Source organism: Nicotiana sylvestris, chromosome 7, assembly GCF_000393655.2.
Source record: "Nicotiana sylvestris chromosome 7, ASM39365v2, whole genome shotgun sequence".
Taxonomy (NCBI): Eukaryota; Viridiplantae; Streptophyta; class Magnoliopsida; order Solanales; family Solanaceae; genus Nicotiana; species Nicotiana sylvestris.
The window spans coordinates 2,688,470-2,704,301 of NC_091063.1; the positions used below are offsets into that span (position 1 = coordinate 2,688,470).

The 15,832-nt window shown below is 41.3% G+C and overlaps 1 long non-coding RNA gene across 1 annotated transcript; it reads left to right on the forward strand.

The window, feature by feature from the left end:
- The first annotated feature begins 11,119 nt into the window (after window positions 1–11,119).
- Window positions 11,120–15,459, forward strand: LOC104219451 (uncharacterized). Its single transcript, XR_709279.2, has 3 exons — window positions 11,120–11,210; window positions 14,131–14,362; window positions 14,801–15,459. It is a non-coding gene; the product is annotated as an uncharacterized lncRNA (long non-coding RNA).
- The last annotated feature ends 373 nt before the right edge of the window (window positions 15,460–15,832 follow it).

Genomic DNA, 15,832 nt, shown 5'->3' on the forward strand with positions numbered 1-15,832 from the left:
ATCAAGCCAAGCCTCAATGTGCGAACCACACACATAATTATGATTGCGCACAACCTCCACAGGGGCAATTTTGACAGATATTTTCAGCTTAGTATAAATAGAACTTTTTTTCTTTTTTAGGTCAACTTTTGTATGTTGGGAGTACCTGAGCCGTTTTTAATTACTGTATTGGGTAACATAGTGCTAGATTTGCTTTTAAACATTAGTTTTTCTTTCCTTAATCAAGTATTATGAATTCTATCTTAGTTTCTTCTTTAATTTCTTCATTTTCCATGAGTAGTCGAACCCTTAGCTAGGGTTGTGACCCAACCCTAGTATGGGTACTTAATGAGTAATTGATTTAGGGATTATTTATGATTGGGGTTATGATATTTAGCCTAGTTCTTGCTTGAACTTGAGAATTGATGGTGGCAAACATTGATTCATGCCTATTTGACTTAGTGTCTACTTGAGAAAGAGAGACTAAGTCTAGAAAAACTTGGCTAACTAGAAATTGGGATGAAATCAAGAAATTGATAGCCCCAATTGAAGGGTCCAACCTAGAGATAGTAAGATCCAACTAGAGCATTTATCACTTGCTTTGTGAAATACCCGTTTGAAATTGAAAAAGCCAAATCGGGCAAAATCACTCGAACTACCGAGAGATATAGAGTGAGTAATTTATTGTGATTGCTATATTGTATTACAATCAATCAAACATACCCTAAAGCTCTAAATCCGTTAGGCAACCAACTACGCGAAAATCGCAACCCTAGAACTTCCATAACTTGAAAACAACCAAAACCAAAAAATATTGCCTCTTAGCTTTACAATTACAATCAATAGTTTAAAAGTAGAAGTAGAAACAACAATTGAAAATGTGGAAATGTAATTTGGGGGCATATCATAAATTCACACTAGGTGTATACCTAATCCAAAATCTAACTCCCTGTGGATTCGACCCCCACTTGCGTTGGGTTTATATTATTGCTTTGACCACCTCACAACCTATATTTGAGTGTGAGTTTTGGTGACATCACCGCCCCCTCACCATGACGAAGGCCCATCTAGGCCACGAACAGGAGCTCATCGAGGTGAGAGAGGTATGCCCCCTTATTATCCGCTCACAATTTTTGTGTCTCCCCTTCAGAAATAGTCTATGCACTGGAAAAGCTCAGCCCAAAAGTGAAATAGCCGCAGAAGATGAGATCCGACCCGAGCACGAGAAAGTCAAATGCCCACTGTGAATTCCACCAAGAGTGGGGTAACAAAACCGAGGACTGTATCACCTTAAGATAAGAGGTCGTGAACATGCTTCACCAAAGGCACTTGAAAGAGCTAATGAGCGACCGAGGGAGGGGCAACTTCGCCTGTGGACGTGAACATCCCCAGGGACCACCCAAACCACCCTCCCCGGCTTGAACCATTCAAATGATCATCGGAAGGGGCGACGACGCGTCAATCAACAGTGTGAAGTTCACCACCACCCACAAACTCAAACGGTCAATCACTCGTGAGCAGTATGATGAACTCGAAGAAAGTATCATCATAGATAAGTCGGATACCCACTGTTTGGTTTTTCCTCCCTATGACACCCTTGTCATCACTATACGCATCTTAGATACTGATATAAAATGTATTATGGTTGATGACAGGAACAGAGCGTGCATCATCCACCCTCGAGTTCTCACTTAAATGAAGCTCAAGGATAGGATAGTGCCACACTGCATCACACTGATGGGTTTTGACAATGAAGTTTAGCGGACATCTAGAGAAATCACGCTGCCCGTCCTGGCCGGCGGCATCATTTTGGATACCATGTTCCACATCATGGACCAGGATACGGCGTATGATGCCATCATAGGTCGACCTTGGATCCACATCATGAAACCTGTCCCCTCCAGCTTATATCAAGTCATCAAATTTCCTACCCCTTGAGGTGTATTCAGCATCCGATGAGAACCGTGCACTTCATGGAAATGCTACCGCATTGCCCAAGACTGAACACACACCCAACAGTTAAAGGGTAAAGCCAAAGAAGCATAGCAATCAATATGGTCGAGGTCGAGCGAGGATGAGAATGATGTGATCAAAGATACCGAAGTCGTAGAAGCTATAGGATCTACCGTAGAAGACCTCGACCCCATCCAACTCGATGATAACGACCAGAGCAAGAAAGCTTTCATCGGCCACAAGCTCCAAAAGCCAGGTAAATTCCGTCAATTCTTAAAAAATAATGTAGACCTATTTGCTTTTTCGTATGCAGACCTACCAGGTATCCCAAAGGATATAGCAACTCACAAACTAAAGCGTCGACCCATTCCACCGCCGGTAAGACAAATCAGGCAGAAATTAAACGCCGCCATAAATGCCACAGTCCGCGAAGAGGTACAAAAGTTGTTGGAAAATAGCTCCATTAGGGAGTCGAAATATCCTTAATGGGTCACCAATGTGGTCATAGTAAAAAAGAAGAACGAAAAGTGGCGAATATGCGTGAACTTCACAGATTTAAACAAAGCCTGCCCGAAAGATTTGTTTCCACTTCCTTATATCGATCAACTCATTGACGCGATGCCCGGGCATGAGCTACTCAGCTTCCTAGACGCTTACTCGGGCTATAATTAGATCCTCATGGAAGAGGAAGACCAAAAGAAGACCACCTTCATCACTCATCCGGGGACGTACTACTACAGAGTAATACCTTTTGGACTGAAAAATGCGGGGGCGACGTATTAGAGGTTAGTGACAAGAATGTTAAAAGACCAGCTCGGAAAAACAATGGAAGTCTACATCAACAACATGTTGGTCAAATCGAAAAGGCAGGAGGATCACATCGACCACCTGAAAGAGGTCTTCGACATACTTAGACGATACAATATGAAATTGAACCCTGAGAAATGCACCTTCGGAGTAACCTTAGGAAAGTTCCTCGATTTCTTGGTATCACAATGAGGCATCGAGGTCAATCCCGACCAAATCAAAGCTATAAAAGGAATACCAGAGAACCTGACTAGCAAGAAACAAGTACAAAAGCAAACCGAACGCATAGCCACCCTGTCGAGGTTCATCTCACAATCCTCCGATAGATGCCATAAATTTTTCTGCGTACTCAAGAAATACAATGGACTCTAATGGAACTTCAAATGCGTCAAAGCCCTGAAAGAATTGAAGGTGTAATTATCCTCCCTACATTACTCGCCAAGGCGGAACCTGGTGAGCGTCTCCTCATCTATCTGGCCGTATCTGATGTAGCCGTAAGTGCGGTCCTGGTCCAAGAAAATAAAGGTACGCAATCTCCCATTTATTATATCAGTAAAACTCTGGCCGATGCCGAGACGAGATATCCCCACCTCGAAAAATTGGCCCAGCTTTGGTCGTAGCTTCACGAAAGCTTAAACCATATTTCCAGTGCCACCCCATATCAGTAGTAACGACCTTTCCCTTGAAGCGTATTCTGCACAAACCCGAGTTGTCGAGTAGATTGGACAAATGGGCCATAGAACTGAGCGAGCATGATATAACCTATCAGTCGCAAACGACGATAAATTCACAAGTACTTGCCGACTTCAGTACAAAATAATGCCTGAAGTCAAAAAAGAAGCGGCTCATACTTCCCCCAAAACACATGACCTATGGGTGTTGTATACATATGGCGCCTCTAACACGTCGAGATCGGGACTGGGATTCGTGCTCGAGGTCCCAACAAGCGAAGTAATTTGCCAGTCCATAAGATGCCCAAATATGACTAACAACGAAGCCGAGTATGAGGCCATGATTGTAGGTCTAAAGCTAGCACTCAAGTACGGAGCAAAGCGAGTTATCCTATGGTGCAACTCCCAACTCGTCGTCAATTAAGTCACAAGGACTTTCCAAATCAAGGAACAAAGACTACAAAAATTCCAGGCCAAGATCTGCAGGCTGTTACCCGAGTTTGATAAATGCTAACTCAACCAAATCCCATGAGCACAAAACATCGAAGCAGACAGTCTTTCCAAACTGGCAGCGACCACCAAAAGAATAATTGGAGAAGGGAACATGGTCACTCTCTTCCACTCATCGATCGATCAAATCGAGGTACGAACTGTAAACTTGACTTGGGACTGGCGCAATCGTATTGTCACATATTTGTAGGACGGAGTGCTCCTAGAGGATAAAAAGAAGCCAAAAAACATCGAATGCAGGTAGTCGGGTACAACATCATCAACAACGGCTTGCACAAAAGAATGTATGGCAGCCCCCTAGAAAAATTCTTAGGCCCAAATCATATGCGGCACGTCCTCGAGGAAGTTCACGAAGGTCACTACGGAGCTTATACCGGCAATCGAGCTCTCGTTAGATGCCTCATACGAGCAGGCTACTACTGGCCCACAATGAAAAAAGAGGCTGCTGACTTCGTAAAAAAATGTGAGTCTATGATCCACCAAGCGGGCGAGCACCTCCACTCAGTCACCTCACCCTAGCCTTTCATCAAATAGGGAATGGACATCGTCGAACCCCTCCCAGCGGGACGAGGTAATGTACGATTTCTTTTAGTTTTAACTGGCTATTTTTCCAAGTGGGTAGAAGCAGCTGCATTCGCCCAAATATGTGAGCAAGAAGTAATCACCTTCATATGGAGGAATATCATGCGTAGTTTTGTCCTCCCCAAGGAAATCAGTTGTTACAACGGGCCTTAATTCACTGGAAAAAATGATGGTCGAGTTCTTCGAGAAATGGCATATCAAAAGAATACTCTCCATGCCATATCATCTCGCGGGAAATGGTCAAGCGGAGTCCTCCAACAAGTCGATATTGAATATCATGAAAAAGAAGCTCGAAAATACCAAGGGATTGTGGCCGGAGTTGCTGCCGGATGTGTTATAGGCATACCGCACAACACCGAAAACAAGCACAGGAGAAACATCGTACTCACTGGTCTATGGGACTGATGCCGTAATACCGGTTGAGGTCGAAGAACCAAGTTTAAGGTACTCACACGAGAGCAGGTCGAGAAACGATGAAAGCAGAAGGCAAGACCTCGATGAGGCTGAAGAACGAAGAGATATGGCTTACATAAGAATGGTCGCTCTGAAGCAACATGCAGAGCGATACTACAACAAAAGGTCAAAATCAGACGGCTCAAAGTCGGAGAGTATATACTCAAAGCCAAAACACAAGCAAGCAAGGACCCACGGGAAGGAAAGCTAGGAACTAATTGGGACGAACCATACAAAATCACGGCGGCAACAAGAAAAGGGTCGTCCCAACTAGAAACAATGGAGTGGAAGCTATTACCAAACAACTAAAACATCGCCCACCTCAAGTACTTCAACTTCTAAGGAAAGATTTTCTCCGAGCCGTACTCTTTTTCCCTCACCAGAGTTTTGTCCCAATTGGGTTTTCTCGGGGAGGTTTTTAATTAGGCGACAGGCGACAAAGAGGACATCTCGAAGTTTAAGGTTTGAGAAGGTTAGATTACAAGTTGGCAAGTTCATTGTTCGACCCCTTGAATACTTCTCCAGGCCGAACAATAAAGGGACTAGATAGATTTGGACCAAAATACCAACCCAAAAAACATGTAAACTTCTACGATATATATATATATCTGTGTGTGTGTGTGTGTGCGCACATGATGTTCGCATGTCTCCACCAAGTTTTAAATCCGCACCAATTAATGCACTCATATTCGACCTCATTCGAATAAACTAAGAGTCGACATTCGACCTCGTTCGAATCAACTCACATTCGACCTTGTTGGAATCAACTAAGAGTCAACATTCGACCTTGTTCGAATCAACTAAGAGTCAACATTCGACCTCGCTCGAATCGACTCACATTTGACCTTGTCCGAATCAACTAAGAGTCAACACCCGACCTCGCTCGAATCAACTCACATTAGACCTCGTTTGAATCAGCTAAGAGTCCACATTCAACCTCGCTCGAATCGACTCACATTCGACTTTGTTCAAATCAACTAAAGTGATATTCGACCTCGCTTGAATTAACTCACTTTAGACCTTGTTCGAATTAATGTAACATTCAACCTTGTCTGAATTAATGTAACATTCGACCTCGCTCGAATTAACACATTCGAACTTGTTCAAATTAATGTATTATTCGACCTCGCTCGAATTAACACGTTCAACCTTATTCGAATTAATTAGTGACATTCGACCTCGTTCGAATTAATACGTTCGACCTCATTCGAATTAGTAAAGAATCATATTTGACCACATTCGAATTCAACTCATACTCAACCTGACTTGAGTTTGATTAACAAGTTAACTTTATTTGAGTTAAGTACGACGACATGGGACTTCACCCAGGTTCAATCAAATATATACTCAACCATGTTCGAGATAGCACATGCCAACACAATTCTTCTAAAGCAACTATTTGAAGAAAAACATTCGAAGAAAAATAAAAAGACCCAATAACGTACAACAAAGGGTTGTGATCATTCCATTCCAAAAAGTATCTTACAAAGGGCCACAAATGTGCCCACAAAAAAAAAGACAAAAACTAAGTACAAAGTACCACTCCATGTCGTCCCCACCTTCATCGCTGGCGCCTTCACCACCCAACCCAGCAACGCCGTCTCCGCCATTGCCTTGAGGATATTCATCTTCGTACCAGGCATCTTGCTCAAGATCGTCCAGTTCTTCCTCCTCCTCGCCGATGCCGGCCCCCGGAGTAGCTGGGTCAAAACCACAAGCAATTCTAGCCGCACGCGCCTTGACACGAGCATCTTCAAAATCAGCCTCAGGAACCTTCCCCATCGTCATCAAATTCTTGAGAATGTCCAGCTGATCCTCGACGTGGATCCACATCTTGTATAAGTGCCGCGAAATATTAAGAAAAGCAAAAATATGAGAGGATGGTCGGGCCAACAGTTGCGCCTTCTCGGCCTCAAGAGCAGCGACTTGATCACTAAGGCTCAAAACCTCTCTCTCGAGCCCACCAATTCGCTCATCAAGCCATGCATCCTTGAGCGCGGTCGTTTCCGCTTTGCTTGCTTGTTCAGATCTAAGGACGCGGATGACCTCCTCCAATGTCGCCACCCTCGCCAAAGCCGTTGTCCTGGCCTCCCCGGTCCTCTCCAACTCTGCCACATTCTCGATCAACTCATCACTTAAGTCGTTAGCTCTAATCGATCTTTGCTTAAGCTCGGCTCGCAGGGACGCTGCTTGAGCTTGAAAGTCGACACACTCATCTGCGACCCCCTTGCTCACCTCGAGCTCATCCTTCTTGGCTCTAAGCACCCCCTCGAGCTCGGTGCACCTGTCAATGACCCTCATAAGCTCATCATCCTTCTACCCCAACTCATCTCTAAGGGATTGGAAATTACCGTCCGGGCTGAACTGGGCACGCATGTCATGGTACTTATCACAATACTTGTAATACTTTAAAACCATTTTCTTGAATACAACCTTCCGTTTCTCCTCTTAGCGGGCGCTCTCGATCTCCAAAATGAGAGTCTAAGGGAAAAAATAAAGATCCAAAAAGAGTCAGTAAAAAATAGAAAGGGGGAAGGACGCAAAGTACAAAAACAATAAAAAGGAAAACACTCGCCCTCAGAGCCATTCTAGATATGCCTAACAACAGATTGACATCCTTAAATGACTGTAGAGTCCTGTTCTCGGCGTCAGAGCAAAGAGGGACCAAAGAAGGGACCACTTTCTCTGTGTTAGTCAACAAGTCGCAGTCCAAAGGGATGACTATCGAACAAGAAGATCCATTCGTTCTTACCTCGACCTGGGTAAACCCCTCGTCGAACATCCTCTCTTCTTTGGGGTCGACATCGGAGCCGGATTCATAATCATCTACGACCACTCCTTTCTCCCTCTCCCCGGTAGAGGAAGCAACATTAGCCCACTCTAACGTTGATGGATCACTCATCGATTGGCCTCTGATAGGCCTTCTCCTTCCACGAAAGCAATCTCCACATTTGAAGGGGGCACAGTCTCTGCGTCAATAGATGCACCGCTCTCTGGTACGACCACGACCTGCTCGGGGTTGCCCTCCGCTGGCTCTTCGTTCTCTATCACCTCGTTGCCAATCACTATTCTCCGCCTTTTTAGTAGAACCGCTTCCTCCTCACACTGAGACAACTCGTCCACTAAATGCAAAATTAAAGAAGTTGGAGTCTCCGGTGATGAGGCAGCAACCCGACGGCTAGGCCTTCGCAGAGCTGGTGTCCGGGAAAAAAAATAATCTGAATGGACTCGCCTGCAGTCGCAGCAGGAAGTGACCCGGTTGAGGCACCCGACTGACAAAAAGCGGAAGTAGGAGCCCTCGTCCTCCTCGGAGCCCTACTACCTATCAATAAAGAAAGACAGGGTGAAGTAAAAAAGAAAACGATATATGAAGGGCGAAGGAACTAATATTGAAACCAGTACTCACGGGTCGGAGAAGGTTTACATCCAAACTTCTTATTAGAATGCGACCACTCACGGATCCCCACTGTGTGTGGTAGAATTTGGCTCACCCAGTCGCGAATGTCGGCGACCAACATGGGAGGATCCTTCTCGGTTGCGTATAAAGGGAAGAATGATTAAGACACCAAAGAGAAAACAAACAACCAGTTAGCAAAAACACTTACGAGCGAAGTTCCACTCCTCGGGAAACCGTTGGGGTTCGCCACCACGTGTTCCGTCCTCACGTAGAAGAAACTAACCCAAAACTGACGATTTATCTTATCGTCCATCTTCACTACCAATCCCTTGGTCCCACGGTGGCGGAGGTGTATCATCGTACCCCTATGAAAACTTGGGGCGCAGAGGTATAACAGATGGCGAAGAGAGATCCCGCGGTTGGCTAGCTCCGTGTACTTTGTCAGCATAAGGAACAGTTTATAGATATACAGGGAAAGCTGGGCCAGGAAGATGCCATAATAGTGACAAAAGTCCTCCGCCAATGAAGGAAGAGGAAGTGAATAACCCACGATGAATGGATACGCATAGAATGTGCAGTATCCAGGGCGATGAACTTGTATCACATCGTTACCAGCCGAGATAAGATCGATATGGTCTGGGATTCAGAATTCAACCCTAAGTTCAACAAGGGTCGTCGCATCCATCTCAGAAATAACACATTCAGGATCTTCTTCGGGCCGTTACGAGAAGTCCGACCTAGCCCTCTCTAAGCATGTGATTATTTTATCCACAGCAGGGAAACTCTCATCTTCTACAGCAATGGCCTCCACTTTCATCATGAGGAGGCATGGCCACCGTCAATGGAACAGGATCAGAAGTTCCCTCAAGGTTAGAAGATGCACTAGCCATTCTTTATCACGTATATGGGAAGGAATTGCAGATACGAAAGGGGAGATAAAGGCAGAAGATGTTAGAAGAATGGGGAAATAAGGATGCTAAAGCTCTGAAGAAAGGAAGGAAAAACTTGAAGATTCAAATGCTTAGAAATGCAACAAAACCAAATTGAGAGTTCCCATCCCTATTTATAAGTATACAGGCACCCTAATCGAGGATGCAAAGCGCTGCCACATTAATTTCGAAATGAAAGGGGCGCGGGAAACGATGCAATGCATCGGGAACTTGCGCCATAATGACACATGAGGTTATGACGTCATTTCAAACTGACGTAATGGGCGGACGTGGCTCTTGAAGCGCCATGTTGTCACCACACTATAAAAACGTTACTACTCGACCTACACGCCCAAATTTCTCAAATTGTAACTAGCGAAGTCTGCCCACCGAGCTCGTCCAAAAACAACCTCGACAGGCGGAGGGACTAACTATATGGGTCAGAATCTGACTAAGGGAACCTGGAACAAGGATAAGTTACTAAAGGGCGATTAGGCCGAGGTCATACACACGATTAAAGGAACTTACTGGCGAGCTGTTAATCAGGGCCAAGGTCGAATATTCAAGTCTGCAAATAACAGCTAGTTCTATAATAAGGTATCTAGGAGAATATTCCATTGGATATTCTCTATACCTGTACTTTAGGGTAGGTTGGAGGCATGTCTCGTATAAATAGAAAGGTAGAAGAAGAAAAATGTATGTAATATTCTATATGATAAGAACTCTCTTGAAAAGTTGACTCTCAAGAAAAATACAAACATTAACTTTCCAAAGAGATTCGATTTGGTGTTTATTCCACATTTCTCGCATCAAATCTGAGAAAGCTTCCTATATTCTCTCATATTCTTATTTTACATCATTGTCAGAAAGAGGAATCATCCACCTCATTCAATATTGGGTGAATCATTCTCTCTATTTACATGCATTGCCATTTAGCATATTTATTGCTTATCACTATTCTCCACTCATTAATAACAACATCATTTAATATACATTGTATTAAATCGGTTTTAATGCACTCCTACATTATTTGTACAAACATTCTTTAGATCTAGAAATTATTATATTTAACTAGAATTTACCCTTTATCTTCTTATTTAATTAGTATTACAAAAGGTCTCATACTTTTTGGTCAAACAATAATCTCTTTCCAATCAACACAAGAAGACATTTAGTTCTGTGGTAATTTTGCTTTGTTTCCGAGAGAAATAAAGTGGACTTAGGAGCAATTTTCCGATTGAGATTTGATTCCGTTGCGTTAACAGATACAAATTAATGCCCCTGTTGCTGTGTTTTTGTTTTCACATCTAATGTAGGTGTTGCTGACACATCTAACCAGAGAAATGACGAATGTTATTTAGTGTTTCTTTACCGCTATACTTAATAATGCAAGAAAGCAGGACTCATGTGTTCATTATATTGTATTACAACGAAAATTTTATATGCTCAACAAATAGTTCTTTTATAACATATGTTTCTTTTAATTTAATCTCATTACATATTAAAAATATCTAAGTGAAGGTAAATACGCAATTACTCAATTCACAAGTTCATACCCCAATCAAATTGCATTCAACTCGTCGTTTCATATTTTGAGCTTATATTTTTCATTTAAATATTATCTCATACATATTTTAATAATATTTATGTCATTTTAAAAGTTTGTACAACTTAATATAGGGTATACGTGTAAGACACGCGTCCAAAAACTAGTAAAAATAAAAAAAATTAAAATGAACCAAGTGTCTTGGTAAGGGGGGAGGGGGGAGGTGGGGAGTGTGCTAGTAGAAAGGGACCAATTGGAAGGGAAATAGCACAGAAAGATGGATCCTCCTCCTCCTCATACGCAGACGAAAGAGTTGCCGACTAGTTGGCGAGGTGCCAAATTTATTTGGCGTGCTGTTCTCATCTTCAATCTCGGCCTCGGAGGTAAAACAATACCTCCCCACCCCCACCCAATATCTTTCTGACCCCTTGGGCTGCATTTTGTACATGGTATTATTGATTCTAGCCTTTCTGTTTGAATGGTGGAACTGGGTTTTGGATTATAATTTAGGGTTTTAACGTTTTTGAAGTTTCACAGCGGAAGAATGTTTTGCCACTTGACATTGTTATGTACTGTGCAAAGTATGGCACAGTTTTCTATGAGCTTAAATGCTTTTTTGGTCTTTTGATATGTAGCTAATCTGCTTGTTAGCACGACAATGAAAGAATCTTAGTAGAGTTTTGGGTTGCATTTTATTGTGCATAACATGTACTGGAGGATAAATAAGTATGGTAATATTTGATTTTGTAATGAAGATTCTTGCTTTGTGGAGATCCAATGTTTTATGACTTGGGAGATTGAAAGTTGACAAGCCCCAAGTGTTGCTGATTTCAGTTAAATTATGACCCTTTGTTTGCTAATACAGATTCTGATAAAGTAGTTTGGATGGAATAGTTGCTTCACTGGTCACTTTAAGTTCCCATTTGTGCTTGTCGATATAAATGAGTTCTTCGCGATTACTGTTGCAGATTTAGAAATTGTTGGTGTTTCTGTTAAACTTTAATCTTACTATTGTCAATTATATTTCCCCCTAAATCCTGGAGTTGAGATATACTGTGATTTTGCTAGACATATCGTCTTTAATTCTTTGTGTTTCTCTTTATCGTCTCTGTGTAAACATGTGTTTCATTGGGTACTTGATTCAATGATCAGAAATAGATAACGATTTTTAGGTCTGCTCCTATTATTATTGATGCGAATTAGGTCTTGCCTAATACTGTGTGCAAGAGAGACATGCAGCATTTAATCGAGGAAGAGGAGGTGATAGCACGAACTACCAATAAAAATATTTTCAATGGATAAACTGGACACCAGTACTTATCGGTTCTATTTGCCGTCGGGCAATGGGTTACCATGAAGCAGTCTGAACACATAGGTAGCACATGACCTTATCTTAGTAAATGATGTAGATACAATGTGTAGTTATTATTTTGATGCGGGAAAAGCATTTTGATTGACTCAGTCTTTGTAATACTTGCTTCAAATGGTAATTTTTTCTCACTGTGGGAAAATCATTTTATGCATCATGCCATTATCATTCTTTACATGTTCTAATGACTCAGTTTCTGTGACTTTTTGAGAGATTGACAAATATTAGTACTTTACAGCCTACCTCTTTACAAGGCCCGCTAAGAAGGAAAGAAAGGCCAACATTGCACCACCTGTTATTCCAGCTGAGACTAGTACTCCCACTCCGCCTGCTCCTCAAAATTTTGAACCCATCTTTACTCCTATTCCAGAACCTGTGAAGGTACCAGAGCCCCTTTCTGTAGATCAGCAGCGCAGTGTTTTTGAATGGATGCTAGAAGAGAAGAGGAAGGTCAAACCTCAAAATCGAGAAGAAAAGAAGAGAATCAATGAAGAAAAAGCTCTATTGAAACAGTTCATACGAGCAGATTCCATTCCGAAGATCTGATGTAACGTAGATAATTGATTCAAAATTTTCTTAGGCTGAACTTAGTTTTACTGATCCATCATTTACAACTTGCCATTCTTTTTAGATCAGTTCGCCTTCAATCTAATTGATACTACTGCTTTTTGAGTAGGCAGTTTAGATAATAGATGATATGTTACAGGAGAAACTCTTATTGCTGGTGAAAGAAATTAATGGAGTTCCATGACTGTTTCTCACTGTAGTTCATTAGATGGTCATTTGTGTTGGATATTTCATGAGTTGTCAAAATGTTTTTATCTGAACGTTAAAGTCCACAAACCCCAATGCGCGGATGGTCCTTCAAATAAAAAGCATTTGCATATGGTGTTATTGATTAATAAGTTCTTGCATGTCTGTTGTGGATATTGGAACTGGTTTTCGACAACACTTTAAGGTTTTTCCATATCTTGGATTTCTGTGCCGAATGTTTTGTACCTGACACTGTCATGTACTGTGCAAAATCTGTATGTGGATGGATCGTGATGTTCACAATAAATAATTGGCCAGTCACTTTGATTTTTTTGGACATTGTCTCTTGTTTGGGTTTATAGGAGTAATAAGTTTAGCACAGTTATCTAAGAGCTTTAATGCTCTCTGTACTCTGGTACCTGCTCAATCTGCTTTTTTGAATGAGTGAAAGAATTTGAATAGGTGTTCTGGATATTGTTGCCAAGGTGTGTTTTATAGTTCATACCATGTATTTGAGGATAAATAAAGATAGTAATAGCTGAGTTGTGTGATATATTCCTGCTGTATGGAGAACCGATGTTTTATGATTTATGGGACTGAAAATTGACAAGCCCTAGTTTTGTTGATTTCAGATGATTCATGATACTTCTTTTGTAAATACAGATTCAGACAGAGTAGTTTGGATGGTGTAGTTGCTTCTCGCTATCCATTCAGAAACATGCATGTCTAGTATAACTACGTTCAGATTCTTTCTTGATTACAGAAGGAATTTGGGCCTTTAAGCTTTTAGGGGATTCAAGTTGAACTTCATCTTCTGAGCAGTCATTTAGTCTAGAAAATAGAAGCATCACTCGTAACAGAAGTTCCTCTTTCTGCTTGTCTTTGTGGAATATGAATGAGTTCTTCATGATGAATATTTCAAATTTAGAGAATAAGCGGTGTTTCTGTTATATATTTTTTATCTTATTATGCTGAAGTTTTATTTTTAATCTGGAGTTGGAATTAACCAGTGATTTGCCAGACACAACATCTCGAGTTCTCTGTGTTTCTCTTTCTTATCTATGTATAAGCATGTGTTTCATTGGGTTATTTGATTCAATGATCAGAATTTGATAACTATAGAGATAGAGGTTGAGTTCAGCTCCTATTGTTAATTAGGCTCTGCCTAGGACTGTGTACAGGAGCATACAGACGGATAGACATCTACTTGAGGAAGAGAGGTAATGGCACAAGTAATAACAACAACAACAACAACAAACCCAGTTTGATCCCAAGGGGTCTGGGGAGGGTAGTCTGGACGCAGACCTTACCCCTACCTAATGCAGGTAGAGAGGATGTTTCCAATAGACCCTCGGCTCAGGAAGGGCAAGAAGAAAAAGAGGAAAGCAAGGGAGGAAGAAAGATGGAAGAGAGGTAATGGCACAAGTGATTAGTAAAATATTTGCATGAGGATAAAAGGACAGATGTACTTGTTGGTTCTACAACCATGCATCACTGTGCACATACATGTAACCACTTTTTTATATGACCTTATCTTAGTCTATGATGCAATACAATACTTAACCACCATCATTGTGTGGGGAAAACAATTTGATTGTCTCAATCTTTTGTAGTACTTGCTTCAAATGCTAATTTTTTTTCACTCAAGTGTAACTTTGTAGTTAAAATCTGGAGCCATGTGCTTAATAAAAACTCTATGTCGAGTACATCATGGAAGGTGTTGGTGAATTTGTTTTCTTATTTCTGGCTAGCATTTTGAAATGTTTCACTTAAATCCTTCATTCTTCAGATGTTTTAATAGCTCAGCTTCTGTGACTTGTAAAAAATTGATAGATGTTTTTACTTTTGCAGCTTACCTCTTTGCAAGGCCTGCTAAGAAAGGAAAGGAAAACTACCGCTAAACTACGCATTACTCCAAGTAAGACTACTACTCTCACTCTGCCCCTTTCTGTTGAGCAGTAGCACAGTATTTCTGAATGGATGCTAGAAGAAAAGTGGAAGTTCAAACCTCAAGACCAAGAAGAAAAGAAAGAAAGTCACTAAAGAAAAATCTCTATTGAAGTAGTTCATATGAGCAGATTCCATCCTGAAGATCTGATACAAACCTGGCCGTTCATTTAATCCCATTTTTCGTCGGCTGAGATTAGTTTTACTGGTACACATTTACTACTTGGTATAATTTTCTTAAATCAGTTCACATTTGATCTAACTGATACTACTGCTGTTTTAGGAGGCAGTAATTGATGATAAATGATTTGATATAATAGATATTTTTTTTGTTAGTGGAGGAAATTAAATGGAGTTGCATTACTGATTTGTTTAGTGAAACGAACTTCTTGCCAACTGCTTTTCGGAAAATGGGGTCATTTGTGTTTTGATAATTCATGAGTTATCAAACTATCCTCCCCAGACCCCACTTGTGGGATTACATTGGTTTTGTTGTTGTATCACAAACCATCATTTGTATTTTGAGCTACATGGTTATCTATCCTCTATTGCGGTTGTGTGGAGACCATTGCAAGCTTGTCTTGTAGATATTGAAATCTTCGTATGCATAGGCTTTTGGCGAGGACATCAGCAATTTGATCTATTGAACTATTATACAGAGCTACCCAAGTTCTTAGATGCAACTATTTCAGAATAAACATTGGTTTGCCTATGAAATAGGTTACCGACAAATTACCACAATTTCGGGGTGAAATTAAGAAATAGTCAGATTTACAAGTGGTAATTGAAAAATAGTCACAGTTTCAAAAGTAATTGAAATTCAGCAACTTTTCATGTAAAGATAAATCTGAACAAAAACACTATTCAAAATTCGAAAAAATAATCAGACGACTTTCTTTTTCTCTCGGCGCACGTTAGGTGCTAACTAACCTGCGC